This window comes from Pseudorca crassidens, chromosome 3 (assembly GCF_039906515.1).
Source record: "Pseudorca crassidens isolate mPseCra1 chromosome 3, mPseCra1.hap1, whole genome shotgun sequence".
Classification (NCBI taxonomy): Eukaryota; Metazoa; Chordata; class Mammalia; order Artiodactyla; family Delphinidae; genus Pseudorca; species Pseudorca crassidens.
This window is the reverse complement of record NC_090298.1, coordinates 154,618,589-154,634,066: the sequence shown is the minus strand read 5'-3', so window position 1 is coordinate 154,634,066 and position 15,478 is coordinate 154,618,589. Positions and strand designations below refer to the sequence as shown.

The 15,478-nt window shown below is 38.8% G+C and overlaps 1 protein-coding gene across 2 annotated transcripts in view; it reads left to right on the top strand.

Moving 5' to 3' along the window:
• Positions 1 to 15,478, top strand: part of GABRG2 (gamma-aminobutyric acid type A receptor subunit gamma2) — a 123,514-nt gene that overhangs the window by 83,457 nt on the left and 24,579 nt on the right. The window lies entirely within an intron of this gene.

The window sequence follows — 15,478 nt, the reverse complement described above, 5'->3', positions numbered from 1 at the left end:
GGTTCGATCCCTGGTCAGGGAACTAAGATCCCACATGCCAGGGGGCAACTAAGCCTGCGTACCACAACTACTGAGCCTGTGTGCCACAACTAGAGAGCCCATGTGCTGCAACTACTGAGCCCACATGCTCTAGAGCCTGCATGCCACAACTAGAGAGAAGCCCACACACCACAACTAGAGAGAAGCCCGTGTGCCGCAACAAAGAGCCGATGTGCCACAATGAAAGATCCCGCGTGCTGCAACTAAGACCTGACGCAGCCATAAATAAATAAATAAATAAATAGTTTAAAAAAAAAAAAAAACTATAGCAAACATTATACATTGTAAAATATTGGAAGATTTTCTACTGGAATAAAAATTTAACAAGGTCACAAAATCAAATGTCAATAGAAAATTATTTCTATATACTAGAAACAATAATTAGAAAATCAACTGATGGCATAGACTGTTTTCCAAAACCCCTCTCTCTGGTCTGTCCTGGAACTTTGTTTTTTACTACCATAGCATCATGAAACTGCTGAATCAAAAAATATGAGTTACTGCAGTTTTCTTCTCATTAACATTTTGAGAGAGATTCTGGATGCCTCCTTTGTTTCCTGTTTCCTGTTTCAAACAATATGCTTTCATTTCCTTTAAAAAAAACTTTATCCAGCTTTTATAGTTTTATCTCATCAGGAGGTTTGGTGAAATATAAGCTCCTCCTTTTATAGTTTGAAGTAGGAGTCAGTATGATTATTTTTCTTACTCTTACCATTATTAGCATCCATTAAAATTTTATTTTTGAATTTTTTCTTTAATTGCAGTTAAGTGAAAATTAGCTATGAATAAAAATTTTGATAAAAATCTTTGATGCTTTTAAGCCCTAACTGTATTTTTCATACATTTCCCACATAATTTTTCCTGGTATTCATTAGGGCAGGAAAACTGCCTTTTTTGGCATCTGTTTTACACCCTGGCATAGAATCTGACATATATTCTCAATAAATATTACTGAGAAAAATCACCTTACTTTATTGATTTTAAGGTGCATATTTATTTTACATTTTAATCTGTCTAAAGTCAAGGTATTTTAAAACCAATGTTATCTCACAGTACCTGTGTGGCAGGTAGATTCTGGCACAATCGAGAGAGCACCAATATTAAAACACCTTAGAACATATTGAACATGATAATCATTTATATTTGAAAACAAAGTGCTTAGTCCTTTTAGTTCAAAGATGACTAATTAAATGTTTGGATATTCTACAAAGACTTAGCAACTGTCTTTGTGAAAAGATGGGGCACAGATTCAGTGTCTGAAAATCATCTTTCTAATATTACTTCCTTTCTAAATTCTGCTCCGTCTTGCTTTAAACATATATTGAACGTCAAGGGTATGTTTATCTGGGATTACTGATGGATGGAATACAGTCATACTTGTTGAAATCTTTCAGAATTTTCTATGTATCGATGAAACTTCTGTTTATCCTTTAACTATTTTGTATGATTATGGGATTTTCATAGAATACTTTATATTTAACAGTATTTTCCTATGGAATTTGATGGGCATTAACCACTAAAAAAATAATTACACATTTTCAAGACAAATACAAAACATTCTGGTTTAGTTCAGTATGTCTTGTGAGTTATATCAAAAATGAAAAGGAACATATATATGCATGTGCGTGCTCTGCACACAGGGATATTTATAAAGACTAACTGTAGCTATCATTTATTGGGTATTGACCATGTGTTAGGAGTTAAGCTAAGTGTCTTATGGCATTGCTCTTTTTATCATTACAGTAACTATGAAGAATTAGATTATTATTCTACAGATGAGAAACTGAGACACAGAGTGGTTAAGAACCTTGGCTGGGGTCACCTAGAATGTGGCAAAGCCAAGACTTGAAAATGGGCCACACTCCAAAGAATGTACTCATAACTGTGCTAAGGCTTTTATTTGTGTGAAATATTTGAAATAATTCCCACTATACAAGCCATGTCTTCAAACTACAGTCATCAAAAAATCTAGGGAAAAAGTGAATCTCTTATGTCCACATGAGCAAAATATAGTAGTAACCAGCAAATCAAGATTAGGACTAACTAGAGTTAAAGTAATGCCCAGTATAGGAACAGAGATGCTTGGTAAACCAAAGAAGGTCCCCCTGGAAAATAGAGTGCTAGAAGTGAGATCATCTAGAAGTGAGATTTTGATAGGCTGAAGAGAGAGGAGAAGCATTTAGGCAAGGATAATAGCACAAATAAAGGCTCAGATATAGAAGGACCACGCTTATTCAAGCAACTGTGAATGTTGAGTGTTTAAGGAGTCCAGTTAGGAGCACCTCATTTTTGTCTCGTGTTCAAAAACAATTGGAAAATCTCACAAATGAATAAGTAGAAAGTGACCACAGTATCCTCTTTATTACCAGCAAAGCTGATAACTGGAAAATCTCATAAACACCTGTGAGATAGCAGACTTTATAACATTAAACCCCAGAACTAGAATTATCCACCCGGAAGAATTAAGATTAGCCATGCTGGAAAAGCAGAGTAGAACACATGTGCCCTGTAGGGCTCTCACTCCCAAAAAGGAGGAGGAACAGGAAGGAGTTGGGCAATGAATGTCCAGTTTATCCTTCTGAAGCTCACTACTCATCCCAGTAACTCCATCTCGCCTGGGGTGGACTAAAAGGATGTGGAAAGGCTAACAGTTATTCTAGCAGAGCTCCTTCACAGGGATGGGAACATCAGGAGTAGATATGCAGCATCCCTCCACCTTGACCAAATTGAAAATCTATACCTAAAATCCCCCAAATTGGCTATTTTTCTTAATTTTCTACCTGACACAGTGGTAGAGATCCACTCTTTCATTCCTGCTCCTCTTAAATATTTCCTGTAGCAATTAAATAGAGTTGAAATTACTCCTCTGCAAAAAGGCTCAAGGGATCTCATAAGTGACCTAAAAAGAGCATCTCCTAAACATAAGAACAGTCTTGAAATAAGATACACTGTCCTCTGTTCCTTTTGGAATGGAGGGACTTGTGTGTATAGTTTCACCTAAACATATGAAAAAGTGCTTGGAAGACAAGGTTTCTCACCTTGGGTCATGCTACCTTTTCAGCTGTACCTCATCTGTGTTCAGTAGTTCAAATAATTGAATATGAAATGATTAAGACTTTGGGATAAATATGCTGTAACCTGAGATGACAGAGATTTTCACTTTCTGGTAAAGGAACAACTAAAGGAATCTATTGTCTATTTTTTTTCCTAATTCCTAGAATTTATATTTATTTGTGTTGAATCTTTTGGCTAACTATATTGGATACTGGAGTCCTTTTTAATCCTCTGGATATTCGCTGTTACCTTGCTGTCTCCTCATGTATCCTTTCTGTTGTTAGTGCCTATTTTTACAAATCATTTAAAATTTTGTTATGAAGTTATAAAATAATCAGTGGTGTCTAAATTTTAGTGACTAAGCCATTTCCCACTGACATTGTGGGTGACATGGACACTGACAGGTCCTCAGTACAAATGTATGTAGAAGCTATACTTTAAGTCCTGATATATAAGGTTTGTTGGGGTCCTGGACACATTTCTGGAGAGTTATGATTCCCAGATTTCTAGACACTAACTGGTAATTACTGTAATGTCACTAGGGCAAAAGGATGCCTGCACTGTCTAAGCAACAGCAAGAAAAGTCATTTTGGCTGGGAATAGACATCAAGCACAAGAAAATTTGGGTTGAACCAAGGTGGTGATTTTGCCAGATGAATCTGATGAATGGCAGCAGAGTTGAGACAGTATAAAAGAGGGTCTGTAATGATCAAAGAATTGACACAGAGTAAGGAGAGAGAGAAAATATTGATGGGGTGAGGGAGAGTAAAAATGTTATAGAAACAATGGATTAAAGATCCCTGTTAGGTCAAAAGATTCTGAAGACCAGACTACCTGAGGGAGTTAACTAGAAGCAAATGAGATGTTAATCATATGGCAAGATTCGTAAAACAGAGATTATGGAAAAGTTGCAATTATTAATTTTTTAAAACGTGGTGTTGAATATGCCACACAAGTGGGTGAATGAAGTAGTATTGAGATCAACATCACTGCATCAGACCAGAGGAATTCAGGGAACTCATGGGACAGAGTTTTGTAGACTGAAAACTGAGAATTGATATCAGAGATGTCAGAGAGTGTGGCAGTGAGCCAGGAGTTAAAAATCTTCAAGTAACTAGGGGAAGAAAATCTGGGCATATTAAGATTAGACTTGGTAGATTCAAGGTAGCTAGTGTTGATGTGGTTGTAGAGGATATGCCTGGGGAGGAGTTATCTGCAACTTAATCTTCCCCTATAAATGAGGAAAGACATTCTGAAGAAACAGGTTTCCCCAGTGTGTGGTCCAGCCCACCACAGTAGTTGACACCTGATGACTGGAAAGGCCTAGAGAGTCATTGTTTTAGACTAGTGCATTGATTCACTCTTGACCTATGTTGGGGAGGATGGGATTATACCAAGTGTGAGATTCCACTTGACACCTTTAAATGAAGTTGACACTTTTGGGGAAGGCAGATATTATCCTAGCATGGGGTTTCCCTACTCAGCTTGATAATGGTGATAGAAGGCCTGGGACATGCTTCACATTGCCCTAGGACTAATTCCAACTTCCTTAGTATGACATACATGAAACTCAATATCTACTTCTCCAAGCTTTCCTTCTCTACATTCTCCTTCACCTAGTCCAAACACTGTACATCACAGTCACAACAACTGTTTATAGCTTTTTAAACGTGTCAGGCCCTTACGGGCCTTAGGGAATTTGCATTTGCTGCTTCCTCTGTAGAATGTTCTTCTTGTATTCTTCACTTGACAACTGCTATTTGTCCTTCATACTGAGTTGACATGAAGCAACCTCTGAGAATGTTTGGAACTCTCTTCCTTTATTCTCCTCTTTCAGGGCACTTATAACGGCACCACAAATTGCCAGTTTTCCTGAAGTACGTGAGTGGCCCTTTTTCAGCCGGGACATTCTTGTTTACCCTTGCATCTGCAGTTCTTACCACTGGGAGTGGCTTTTTTTATTTTAATATATTTTTTAACATCTTTATTGGAGTATAATTGCTTTAAAATGGTGTGTTAGTTTCTGCTGTATAACAAAGTGAATCAGCTATATGTATACATATATCCCCATATCTCCTCCCTCTTGCATCTCCCTCCCACCCTCCCTATTCCACCCCTCTAGGTGGTCAGAGAGCACCTAGCTGATCTCCCTGTGCTATGCAGCTGCTTCCCACCAGCTATCTGTTTTACATTTGGTAGTGTATATATGTCAATGCTACCCTCTCACTTCATCCCAGCTTACCCTTCCCCCTCCCTGTGTCCTCAAGTCCATTCTCTACATCTGTGTCTTTATTCCTGTCCTGCCCCTAGGTTCATCAGAACCTTTTTTTTTTTAGATTCTATATATGTGTTAGCATATGGTAATTGTTTTTCTCTTTCTGACTTATTTCACTCTGTATGACAGACTCTAGTGAGAGAGACATCCACCTTACTACAAATAACTCACTTTCGTTTCTTTTTATAGCTGAGTAATACTTCATTGTATATATGTGCTACATCTTCTTTATCCATTCATCTGTCGATGGACACGTACGTTGCTTCCATGTCCTGGCTATTGTAAGTAGAGCTGCAGCAAACATTGTGCTACATGACTCTTTTTGAATTATGGTTTTCTCAGGGTATATGCCCAGTAGTGGGTTTCTGGGTCATATGGTAGTTCTATTTGTAGTTTTTTAAGGAACCTCCATACTGTTCTCCATAGTGGCTGTGTCAATTTACATTCCCACCAACAGTGCAAGAGCGTTCTCTTTTCTGCACACACTCTCCAGCATTTAACGTTTATAGATTTTTTGATGATGGCCATTCTGACCGGTGTGAGGTGATATCTCATTGTAGCTTTGATTTGCATTACTCTAATGATTAGTGATGTTGAGCAACCTTTCATGTGTTTGTTGGCAATCTGTAAATCTTTGGAGAAATGACTGTTAGGCCCATTTTTGGATTGGGTTGTTTGCTATTTTGATATTGAGCTGCATGAGCTGCTTGTATATTTGGGGGATTAATCCTTTGTCAGTTGCTTTGTTTGCAAATATTTTCTCCCATTCTGAGAGTTTTTTTTGTATCCTGTTTATGGTTTCCTTTGCTGTGCAAAAGCTTTTAAGTTTCATTGGGTCCCATTTGTTTATTTTTGTTTTTACTTCCATTTCTCTAGGAGGTGGGTCAAAAAGGATCTTGCTGTGATTTATGTCACAGAGTGTTCTGCCTATGTTTTCCTCTAAGAGTTTCATGCTGTCTGGTCTTACATTTAGGTGTTTAATCCATTTTGAGTTTATTTTTGTGTATGGTGTTAGGGGGTGTTCTAATTTCATACTTTTACATGTAGCTGTTCAGTTTTCCCAGCACCACTTACTGAAGAGACTGTCTTTTCTCCATTGTACATCCTTGCCTCGTTTGTCATAGGTAAGTTGAAGACAGGTGTGTGGGTTTATCTCTGGGCTTTCTATCCTGTTCCATTGATCTATATTTCTGGTTTTGTGCCAGTACCATATTGTCTTGATTACTGTAGCTTTGCAGTGTAGTCTGAAGTCAGGGAGCCTGATTCCTCCAGCTCAGTTTTTCTTTCTCAAGATTGCTTTGGCTATTTGGGGTCTTTTGTGTTTCCATACAAATGTTGCAATTTTTTGTTCTAGTTCTGTGACAAACACCATTGGTAGTTTCATAACGATTGCGCTGAATATGTAGATTGCTTTGGGTGGTATAGTCATGTTCACAATGTTGATTCTTCCAATCCAAGAACTTGCTATATCTCTCCATCTGTTTGTATCATCTTTAGTTTCTTTCATCAGTGTCTTATAGTTTTTGGCATACAGTTTCTTGTCTCCGTAGGTAGGCTTATTCCTAGGTACTTTATTCTTTTTGTCTCAGTGGTAAATAGGAGTGTTTCCTTAATTTCTCTTTCAGATTTTTCATCATTAGTGTATAGAAATGCAAGAGATTTCAGTTCATTAATTGTGTATCCTGCTATTCTACCAAATTCACTGATTAGCTCTAGTAGTTTTCTCATAGCATCTTTAGGATTCTCTATGTATAGTATCATGTCATCTGCAAACAGTGACAGCTTTACTTCTTTTCCAGTTTGGATTCCTTGTATTCCTTTTTCTTCTCTGTTGTCCCTAAAACTTCCAAAACTATGTTGAATAATAGTGGTGAGAGTGGACAACCTTTTCTTGTTCCTGATCTTAGTGGAAATGGTTTCAGTTTTTCACCATTCAGAACGATGTTGGCTGTGGGTTTGTAATATATGGCCTTACCTCAACTTATGTTGAGGTAAGTTCCCTCTATGCCCACTTTCTGCAGGGTTTTTATCATAAATGTGTGTTGAATTTTGTCAAAAGCTTTTTCTGCATCTATTGAGATGATCATATGGTTTTCCTCCTTCAATTTATTAATATGTTTTATCACACTGATTAATTTGAGTATATTAAAGAATCCTTGCATTCCTGGGATAAACCCCACTTGCTCATGGTGTATGATCCTTTTAATGTGCTGTTGGATTCTGTTTGCTAGTATTTTGTTGAGGATTTTTGCATCTATGTTCATCAGTGATATTGGCCTGTAGTTTTCTTTCTTTGTGACATCTTTGGTTTTGGTATCAGGGTGATGGTGGCCTCATAGAACGAGTTTGGGAGTGTTCCTCCCTCTGCTCTATTTTGGAAGAGTTTGAGAAGGATAGGTGTTAGCTCTTCTTTAAATGTTTGATAGAATTCTCCTGTGAGGCCATCTGGTCCTGGGCTTTTGTTGGAAGATTTTTAATCACAGTCTCAATTTCAGAGCTTGTGATTGGTCTGTTTATATTTTCTATTTCTTCCGTCACTGTTGGAAGGTTGTGCTTTTCGAAGAATTTGTCCATTTCTTCCAGGTTGTCCATTTTATTGGCATAGAGTTGCTTGTAGTAATCTCTCATGATCCTTTGTATTTCTACAATGTAAGTTGTTACTTCTCCTTTTTCATTTCTAATTCTATTGATTTGAGTCTTCTCCCTTTTTTTTTTTTGACGAGTCTAGCTAATGGTTTATCAATTTTATCTTCTCAAAGAACCAGCTTTTAGCTTTATTGATCTTTGCTACCATTTCATTCATTTCTTTTTTTTTTTTTTTTTTTTTTTTGTGGTACGCGGGCCTCTCACTGTTGTCCTTCATTTCTTTTTCATTTTTTTCTGATCTGATCTTTATGAGCTCTTTCGTTCTGCTAACTTTGGGGCTTTTTGTACTTTTTTGTCTAATGGCTTTAGGTGTAAGTTTAGGTTGTTTATTTGAGATGTTTCTTGTTTCTTCAGGTAGGATTGTATTGCTATAAACTTCCCTCTTAGAACTGCCTTTGATGCATCCCATAGGTTTTGGGTTGTTGTGTTTTCATTGTCATTTGTTTCTAGGTATTTTTTGATTTCCTCTTTGATTTCTTCAGTGATCTCTTGGTCATTTAGTGGTGTGTTGTTTAGACTCCATGTGTCTGTATTTTTCACAGATTTTTTTCCTGTAATTGATATCTAGTCTCACAATGTTGTTGTTGGAAAAGATACTTGATACAATTTCAATTTTCTTAAATTTACCAAGGCTTGATTTGTGACCCAAGATATGATCTATCCTGGAGAATGTTCCATGAGCAGTTGAGAAGAAAGTGTATTCTGTTGTTTTTGGATGGAATGTCCTATAAATGCCAATTAAGTCCATTTTATTTAATGTATCACTTAAAGACTCTGTTTCCTTATTCATTTTCATTTTGGATGATCTGTCCATTGGTGAAAGTGGGGTGTTAAAGTCCCGTACTACGACTGTGTTACTGTCGATTTCCCCTTTTATGGCTGTTAGCATTTACCTTATGTATTGAGGTGCTCCTATTTTGAATGCATAAATATTTACAATTATTGTATCTTCTTCTTGGATTGATCCCTTGATCATTATGTAGTGTCCTTCTTTGTCTCCTGAAATAGTCTTTATTTTAAAGTCTGTTTTGTCTGATATGAGAATTGCTACTCCAGCTTTCTTGTGATTTCCATTTGCATGGGGTATCTTTTTCCATCCCTTCACTTTCAGTCTGTATGTGTCCTTAGGTCTGAAGTGGGTCTCTTGTAGACAGCATACATATGGGTCTTGGTTTTGTATCCATTCAGCTGGCCTATGTCTTTTGGTTGGAGCATTTAATCCATTTACATTTAAGTTAGTTATCAATATGCATGTTCCTATTACTATTTTCTTAATTGATTTGGGTTTGTTATTGTAGGTCTTTTCCTTCTCTTGTGTTTCCTGCCTAGAGAAGTTCCTTTAGCATTTGTTGTAGAGCTGGTTTGGTGGTGCTGAATTCTCTTAGCTTTTGCTTGTCTGTAAAGGTTTTAATTACTCTGTCAAATCTGAATGAGATCCTTGCTGGGTAGAGTAATGTTGGTTGTAGGTTTTTCCCTTTTATCACTTTAAATATGCCCTTCTACTGCCTTCTGGCTTGCAGAATTTCTGATGAAAGGTCAGCTGTTAACCTTATGGGGATTCTCTTGTACGTTATTTGTTGCTTTTCCCTTGCTGCTTTTAATATTTTTTCCTTGTATTTAATTTTTGATTGTTTGGTTATGTGTGTCTTGGCGTGTTTCTCCTTGAATTTATCCTGTATGGAGCTCTCTGCCCTTCCTGGACTTGACTATTCCCTTTCCTATATTAAGGAAGTGTTCAACTGTAATCTCTTCAAATATTTTCTCAGTCCCTTTCTTTTTCTGTTCTTCTTCTGGGACCCCTATAATTCGAATGTTGGTGTGTTTAATGTTGTCCCAGAGGTCTCTGAGACTGTCCTCAATTCTTTTCATTCTTTTTTCTTTATTCTGCTCTGTGATAGTTATTTCCACTACTTTATTTTCCAGGTCACTTATCCATTCTTCTGCCTCAGTTATTCTGCTATTGATTCTTTCTAGAGAATTTTTAATTTCATTTATCGTGTTGTTCATCATTGTTTGCTCTTTCGTTCTTCTAGGTCCTTTTTAAATGTTTCTTGTATTTTCTCCATTCTATTTCCAAGATTTTGCATCATCTTTACTATCATTACTCTGAATTCTTTTTCAGGTAGATTGCCTATTTCCTCTTCATTTGTCTGGTCTGGTGGGTTTTTACCTTGCTCCTTCATCTGCTGTGTGTTTCTCTGTCTTCTCATTTTGCCAAACTTACTGTGTTTGTGGTCTCCTTTTCGCAGGCTACAGGTTTGTAGTTCCCGTTGTTTTTGGTTCCTTCCCCCAGTGGCTAAGGTTGGTTCCATGGGTTGTGTAGGCTTCCTGGTGGAGGGGACTGGTGCCTGTGTTCTGGTGGATAAGGCTGGATCTTGTCTTTCTGGTGGGCGGGACCATGTCTGGTGGGCAGGACCATGTCTGGTGGTGTGTTTTGGGGTGTCTCTGAACTTATTATGATTTTAGGCAGCCTCTCTACTAATAGGTTGTGTTGTGTTCCTGTGTTGCTAGTTGTTTGGCATGGGGTGTCCAGCACTGTAGCTTGCTGGTCATTGAGTGGAGCTGGGTCTTAGCGTTGCGATGGAGATCTCTCGGAGAGCTTTCACTGTTTGATATTACGTGCTGTTGGGAGGTCTCTGGTAGAGCAGTGTCCTGAGCTCGGCTCTCCCACCTCAGAATATCATGCCTGACACCTGGCCGGAGTACTAAGACCCAGGGTCATAGCACTGCTACTTAGCTGCAAAGTTGGGATTCATTCCCTGCCTTGTGACCCCAAGTCCAGTGTGCTTTGATTTCCCCCTTGTATTAAAAAGAGGATCCATATGTTTCTGACTCCAATTCAGAGGACTGGCAGGGAAGCCACCTGGTTAGACAGCAGAACTCTCCCCACACAGGAAGCATCAAGCACTCACGAGGCTTGTCCTGGGTGGCCACGAGACAAGTAGTTCCGTTTTCTGCCTGCCAGAATCTTATAAGTGTTTATAGAAACTTCTCTATAGAGGCTTTAACTAGGTTCAGTCTAATATACTATCCAGATGGTCTCAACAACACCTACTCTCTCAAGGTTGTGTCCATGAGGCAGCTTCCGGCTCAGGGAAGCTGGGAGTTGCTTATAGCAGGTGATCAATAGACATCAGTTGCTATAAAGCTATTTAACTCCCAGTAGTAATTGAGCTTCCTGAACTTTTATTTTCACTATTCCAAAATTCCAGATGTAATTCCCAGACATCATTATCCCTGCAAATCTACCTCATTAGAATTCAACAGTGGCACTCTTAAAGGATAACAGTAAAAATATCTTAAGACACATAAGTAATGGAGATTAAGAGACCAGAATTGCCTGGAGCTCCTGGATTCATGTTAAGGATTGTTTTTAGCAAAGTCATCAAATCACACACTGACAAATCTATGTGTTTTGAATATGAATGTCATTTCTTTTGGCATGAGACTCATCTCTTCACTATTGCCTAAACTTTAGATATTTGGGGTAAATGGATTTTTCTCCCAAATTAAAACTATGCTAAAAAAATTGAGAGTATTCTAGGTTCGTATTAGGATGTTTTAGTCTATCTTCTTTATCTAAACACTGATATGATTTGCTTTAGAGTTTATGACTACACTTAAGCTTTTTGTAAGATTATATAGAGTTGGGAATATTCTTATTCATCATGTAATCCAACCCCTGGAAGCACAAATCTCCAGACATGAGGAATATCGAGGTTTGGACTTAATGGTGGATTAGACAGTCTTCTCAGCGTGTGGCTTTGATGGAGCTGGATATGATTCTGGACTCATATGTGCTATGACACCAGGAATCCCAACATTAAAACTCTTGTCCATTGAGTTAAGGCATTGTGTCTACAGGAATTCCCCTGTAAAACGCAATGCTGCTAGGAAAGACAATCATTAGACAATTAGTCTATCATGTCTTCTTTCGCCTAGATCAACCAGAAGGAAGGGAATGTGACACAGTTAAGTGTAGACATGAAGAAACATGTCCAAAGAGTTAAGTAACTTATCTAAAGTTATCTACCTAGTAAGAACTCGTGTCAGGGTACAGATCCAGATTTGATCTCAAAGCCCACACTATTTTCATTGCATAAACATGATTCAGAAACAGTGTTGTTCAGGGAAAGCAGGTCAGGAAGCCCTGTGTGAAGTTGGGCAGTGGGTGGAAAGGAGATCGTCAGTCACACAGGACAGAGAGCATCAAGAGGAAAAGGCCAGAGAAACGGAAAACGTGAGATATAATTTCAGCCTCTATCATGCTTTTGTTTAGATCCTCAGAATTAAGCAGAAAAATGGAAAACTGTTTTCTTATAACTGCTGGTCTGACTTCCTGAATGCTTTTCCTTCCCCGGGGATTAGCAAATACGGCTACCTGCCAAGCCAAGTATCTCTGCTGCTTAGCTATCCCTAATTTTCTTCCCTGGCTAAGTGGGGAGGTATATTGATTACAGCTCAGATTTTCATCTGGGTCATTCAACCTACGTTCAGCAAGTGGTGTGCTTTTACTCGTGCAGGCAGAGACACACTGTCAGTGTCTCCATGGAGGACAGTTGACTAAGTGTGGTGAGACTGTTTGTTGGCATCCCTTCCCTTTTCGGGGTTTGTTTTACATAACAGCATGTCACAGCTCTTCAAGGAACAATGCTAGAAACTGCCCTGGCTTCCCTTCTCATAACATACAGGAAGGAAACATCAGCACTTGAAAAATACTCTTGCTCCAAGCCCAGCTCTCAGCTGGCAGATAATCAATTTCCCCCAAAGCCAACCTCCTTCCACTCCTCTCCTCTCCATCTTCTGCAGTATTACGTGTGGTAACCTATGACAGAGGATGAACTGAGAGCTTCCAGTTCTCTAGGAGGAAGGTTGGGGAGTGAGGGGCCTCTCTTACGTTCCTCATTTCTAAGATAAGAGAACTGAACAAGTTGATGTCTAAAATTGCATATTTCTATGGGTTTATTGTGTTATCATTTCAGTATCATGCACCCCAAAATTGGCGTCATGCTTTTAATGGAAAGTCACCATGAGAAAATTTCAAATTGAGAATCAAGCTACTGAAATTTTGTATTTTAGATCTGATCCTTTGTGTCCCTGGAGGTATAATTTTAAGTCTCCAAGTTTCAGCTGGACTAGATGATGCTTGAGATTCCTTCTAATTCTAAATAGTCTAAGCTATATGCTATCTCTTTTCCTTTTAATACATTTTTTACTTACTTTAAAGTGATAGTGGTTTAAAGGAATGATTTTACAACTAGGAACAAAGGGGGTCTATTTATATTCTATTCTTTATCAGTGTCTTTTCTTTGTTTTTATAAATTTATTTACTTTATTTTTTGGCTGCATTGGGTCTTCGTTGCTGGGCGCGGGCTTTCTCTAGTTGTGATGAGTGGGGGCTACTCTTTGTTGTGGTGCATGGGCTTCTCATTGAGGTGGCTTCTCTTTGTTTCAGAGCACAGGCTCTAGGCGCATGGGCTTCAGTAGTGTGACACACGGCCTCAGTAGTTGTGGCTCACGGGCTCTAGAGCACAGGCTCAGTAATGGGTGGCACACGGGCTTAGCTGCTCCACGGCATGTGGGATCTTCTTGGACCAGGGCTCGAATCTGTGTCCCCTGCACTGGCAGGCGGATTCATAACCACTGCACCACCAGGGAAGCCCAGTGTCTTTTCTTAATAAGGACAACGGCTAGACAATATAAGAGAACTATGAGGAAATATGGGGAATGTTTAGGTTACCACAATTTTTTTGGTATCTACAAAAGATGAACTACACATAAGCTTGGTGACTTTGACATTCGCATAGATTATGAATTGTCCATTAAAGCTGACACATGTATAAAACTCTTAGAGGAAAACATAGGCAGAACACTCCATGACATAAATCACAGCAAGATCCTTTTTGAGCCACCTCCTAGAGAAATGGAAATAAAACAAAAACAAAAAAACGGGACCTAATGAAACTTAAATGCTTTTTGAATAGCAAAGGAAACCATAAACAAGATGCAAAGAAAACTCTCAGAGTGGGAGAAAATATTTGCAAATGAAGCAACCGACAAAGGATTAATCCCCCAAATATACAAGCAGCTCATGCAGCTCAATATCAAAAAAAAACCCAATCCAAAAATGGGCAGAAGACCTAAATAGTCATTTCTCCAAAGAAGATATACGGATTGCCAACAAACACAAGAAAGAATGCTCAACATCAGTGATCATTAGAGAAATGCAAATCAAAACTACAATGAGGTATCACCTCACACCAGTCAGAATGGCCATCATCAAAAAATCTACAAACAGGGCTTCCCTGGTGGCGCAGTGGTTGAGAGTCTGTCTGCCGATGCAGGGGACACGGGTTCGTGCCCCGGTCTGGGAAGATCCCACATGCCGCGGAGTGGCTGGGCCCGTGAGTCATGGCCGCTGAGCCTGAGCGTCCGGAGCCTGTGCTCCACAACAGTGAGAGGCCCGCGTACCGAAAAAAACTAAAAAAACAAAAAAAAACTACAAACAATAAATGCTTGAGAGGGTGTGGAGAAAAGAGAACCCTCTTGCACTGTTGGTGGGAATGTAAATTGACACAGCCACTATGGAGAACAGTATGGAGATTCCTTAAACCTGAAAATAGAATTAACATACGACCCAGCAATCCCACTACTGGGCATATGCCCTGAGAAAACCATAATTCAAAAAGAATCATGTACCATAATGTTCATTGCAGCTCTATTTACAATAGCCAGGACATGGAAGCAACATAAGTATCCATCAACAGATGAATGGATAAAGAAGATGTGGCGCATATATAAAGTGGAATATTAGCCATAAAAAAAACGAAAGTGAGTTATTTGTAGTGAGGTGGATGGACCTAGAGTCTGTCATACAGAGTGAAGTAAGTCAGAAAGAGAAAAACAATTACCGTAGGCTAACACATATATAGAATCTAAAAAAAAAAAAAAAAAGGTTCTTATGAACCTAGGGGCAGGACAGGAATAAAGACACAGACGTAGAGAATGGACTTGAGGACACAGGGAGGGGGAAGGGTAAGCTGGGATGAAGTGAGAGGGTAGCATTGACATATATACATTACCAAATGTAAAATAGATAGCTAGTGGGAAGCAGCCGCCTAGCACAGGGAGATCAGCTCGGTACTTTGTGACCACCTAGAGGGGTGGGATAGGGAGGGTGGGAGGGAGATGCAAGAGGGAGGAGATATGGGGATATACGTATGCATATAGCTGATTCACTATGTTATACAGCAGAAACTAACACAACATTGTAAAGCAATTATACGCCAATAAAGATGTTAAAAAAAAAAAAAGCTGACGCAGGGCAAAGAAGAAAAGAGAGAGACCTTCTCTTTTTGCAGAGAAGGGATCTTCTCTTTTTAATGTTTGGTCTTAAAACATCACCAAGAGTATCTTCCCTACCTTTGCAAAGGTTAAAGATACTAACGTTTAACTTAAAGCAGC